This window comes from Meleagris gallopavo, chromosome 4, assembly GCF_000146605.3.
Source record: "Meleagris gallopavo isolate NT-WF06-2002-E0010 breed Aviagen turkey brand Nicholas breeding stock chromosome 4, Turkey_5.1, whole genome shotgun sequence".
In the NCBI taxonomy this organism is placed as follows: Eukaryota; Metazoa; Chordata; class Aves; order Galliformes; family Phasianidae; genus Meleagris; species Meleagris gallopavo.
In genome coordinates this window covers 44,497,831-44,501,433 of record NC_015014.2, presented here as the reverse complement: position 1 = coordinate 44,501,433, position 3,603 = coordinate 44,497,831, and the positions used below count along the sequence as shown (strand labels likewise).

At 39.0% G+C, this 3,603-nt stretch overlaps 1 long non-coding RNA gene across 1 annotated transcript; it reads left to right on the top strand.

Moving 5' to 3' along the window:
• Nucleotides 1-3,603, top strand: LOC109367350. Its single transcript, XR_002114418.2, has 2 exons — nucleotides 1-242; nucleotides 1,997-3,603. It is a non-coding gene; the product is annotated as an uncharacterized LOC109367350 (long non-coding RNA).

Below are 3,603 nucleotides of genomic sequence, written 5' to 3'. Positions count from 1 at the left end.
CGGTTCATCTGAACAGCAGCAAGACTTTCTCCCTCCCTGCCTACACTGGGCAAATCACTCACCAGCTCCCAGCCTCCAATCACCTGGGGCTGCAGAGCCTCCACCTCCTTCACAGCAGCTCACACACCACATTTAGTTTGCTTTATCACATATTTCAGTAAAATCACATATTTAGGACTACAGAAGTTCAGGACTGGGCAAGAGAAGCAGAAAATTGTCTAGCAGAAGTTGCTCTGTATAAGGTTTGTAATGCTGAAAGAAGCAATCTGAAAACATGCTTATCATATGCTTATCATATGAAACATTGCCTGTTAACATATGTGCTTTCTGAATAGCAATACCTGTGCTATTTGGTATTAAATTTAGCGTACTTTACATTGTTGTTATGTCTTTGAGTGCAAATTAGTGTCTTATATGTGATTTATGTCTTCCTTCTCAGTCTGAAATCTGTTCCTACTTTTGGATGATAAATCTTTCATTTTCCATTTATGCATATTCTGTTACAGATGCTGCTTCCCAATTTTAGGGCCTTATGAATTATTTAGATAGACTACTTTAAATATTCAAAGACAATAGAAATTCTTTTATTGTCTTGGGCACAAAGTCAACTTCTAGGACATCAAAAAGTTGCAGCTGCAGTCGAATCATAGATTGTAGACATGCTTTTTGACTTTTTTTACTTTCATATTTTATTACACCGGATCTAAGCAATGCAACACTGCAACTTTGAATAAGGTCTTGCAATAATAAATGTTGCAAACAATTTTTTCTGCTAAATTCTACAGATGGAATACAACTGGCACAACTTACAGGTTTTTGCAGGAAACTGAGGCTGAAGAAAGATTCTGAATTAATCTACGTATTTATTTTTCTGCAGTTCGAGAATGTTACAGACAAGCTAGGATATTTGCTTCATCATTTATGTGCTATTTAAAGTGTTAAACTACTGCACCTAACACTTACCATATGTTATAGTATATAATAGGAAATTAACAATATAAATTAGAAGTAAATCATCTTTAAATTACTTTTGCTTAAGGAATCTTTACATATACATAACAATCAACTTTCAGAGGTATTATATGGCTTTATAATACTTGTTTGTAGGAGAATGTTTACCTTTTTAATTAGAATCTTTAACGGAAATTTTTTGTACAAATATTGGTTTGCAGCAGCAGTGCAGTGGTAATTTAATCAAAAGCTTTTTTTTTTTTTCCATCTGAAGCTTGGATTTGATATGTACTGACTTAACTCACTTATTTAGCGTAATTAAAATGTTATTTTTGAATGAAAGTTTGGTACAGCACACACTGACTTTATACAGTCAGGCAGTTACTTTTATGCTCTATTATTATCCACCTATTTGTGTTTTGTTTTGGAGTAGAAAGTTGATAGTTTGTGTAGGTTTTACAGACTGTGAAGTATCCAGTGCAGTTTTAAAGACAAATGGAAACTTTTTAGATGGACACTTTGCCCTTGCACCGTGTTTGTAGATAAAACTTTTTTTAGACCAAACTTGTGCTGCTAGAACAGCCTAGCACCAGATGGCTGTTAAATGTTCCTGATCATCTGTCTATCCAATTGAGTTCATACCAGGTATGAATTGTATGACTGGACTCAACTGCTTGGGATTGCATTCAGATGAGAAGTGATAAGGTAAATTATCGCTTTATAGCCAGGAGTTCTGTGATCAGGAAAGACTGAAATTAAGAAGCTGGTTCTGTCAGCAGCTACTGTAGAGAGAAACAAACAAGATAATAAAGAGTGAAAGGGATAGGATAAGAATCTCTGGTTATTCACGTACTCCAACAAGTACTGTCTGTGTCCATGAGACATGAAGAAGCTTTCCATTTTTTCTCGTGTTAGATCTATCCAATTTCCCTTCCCTTCCCTTGTCAAAACAAGGTCCCCCTGTCCTGTTGATTTCTTTGTTGTAATGCAGTTAAAAGAGAAAAACTGTAAGCTGTGACACAAACAGCTGTGGACTTCTTTCTAGGAATGTATCTGGGGAAGAGAGAGGCTTGAATGTGGACTCAGCATTGATCTTCAAATCTCAGGCAATTGAACCGGGGTCTCCTTTTTTCGGAGGACTGTTGAAGACATTTTCTGTGTTACAGAGTAATCTGTAGCAAAAGAAAAACTTAATCCAGGAAAGGTTTCAGGAGTGCAGTGACCCAGAGTGAGCAGAGTCTGGAGCTGCCATCTCAGTTTGCTTCAAACAAAGGCATCTTGCCAAGGTCAGTGACGAATGGACTTCATAGATGTTTGCTTGTGACAAATGTCTCTGGCACAGATTTGAACAGGAGAAGAAATTGGATCTGCTTTTAGTCTTAATAGGTATCTTACTAGAGATAAATGCCTGTAAGCATCAAGCTGAAGCTGTGAGGAAGCCTCTGAGAAGAGTCAGAGCTGCTCAGCTTTGTGGAGACAGGCCTGAGGGGCCCGGCTGGAATTGGTGGCAGCAGGGGTAAAGAGGTTGCAGAGGCCCCAACATGTTTTCAATGCAGCAGGATTAAGGTACTTTCTGAGCCTGGCTGCAGTCAGTGTGAGGTTGTCCAGGACAATGCTGCCACCAAAAGGCACTCCCAGCCATTGCTTTCTTGCTTCTTCTGTAGGTTAGTGGCTGAGCTTGAGGTGTTTTTAGCTGCAGTGCTGTGGTGAGATGTGCTTGTTCAGTAGCATATGTCCTTAGGGGCCCAGCTTATTCTTCCAAAGCAGGTAATGTACATTGTTACAGGAGACACCTTAGATGAATCACTTGCCAGTGATTTCTGAAGGCACTTTGTTACCACCTGTGCCATTTAGGCCTGTGTGGAGACCAAATAATCTCATCAGTTCTTCAGATATGAAGTGATCTGTACTGGACTCTTCCATTGTCTCATCCAAAACCGAATGAGGCCATGTCTGAGGTAGTGCTCTGTGCTTGGGGCAGCAACAGAGGTTATGAAGTAGCAGTCAGACATTCATTTTGCATACATAGATAGTTAGGAACCAGTGTAAGGCATTCAGAATTGCAGTGGTCATCTAGGATATGTGTTTTTTCAGGGCTAAGAAAGATGGATGTACCTAAACTATTATGTCTTTTGTGTGTGAAGGGTTTTTTTGTCTCTATGAAGTTTGTGTCTTCTACCTTGTCTTTGCTTGTGCTGCAGTTTCAAAGAAGACTAAAGAAGAAAGGGTGGGTTGGAGTCAGAAGAGGTGTTTCACCTCACTGACTTGTGGTCGGCAAGAACCAGCCTCCTGTTCAGAAACAAAGAATCATGGAATTTGGAAGGGACCTGGAAGATCACCTAGTTCACCCCCTCCTGTTCTTTCAGGGATCAGAGAAAGTAGAAACAGAAAAAAAAAACCCAAACATATTTTTTCAAAAAGATTACCTCTCAACAGAGAAAACCATAATGGCACCCAGCTGGCCACTGTGATAGATGACTTTACAATCTTCAGGGTTTATTGTGAAGTGCAAAGGAATGGAGTAATCTGAAATCCATTTGAACAACAAAAGCCTTGGAAATTGTTTAATGTTCAGAGAACAAAGTCTGCCAGAATAGCTTTTCCCGTTAATGAAATATCAACAATCTATTTGAGGGGGAAAAAGATCACTCA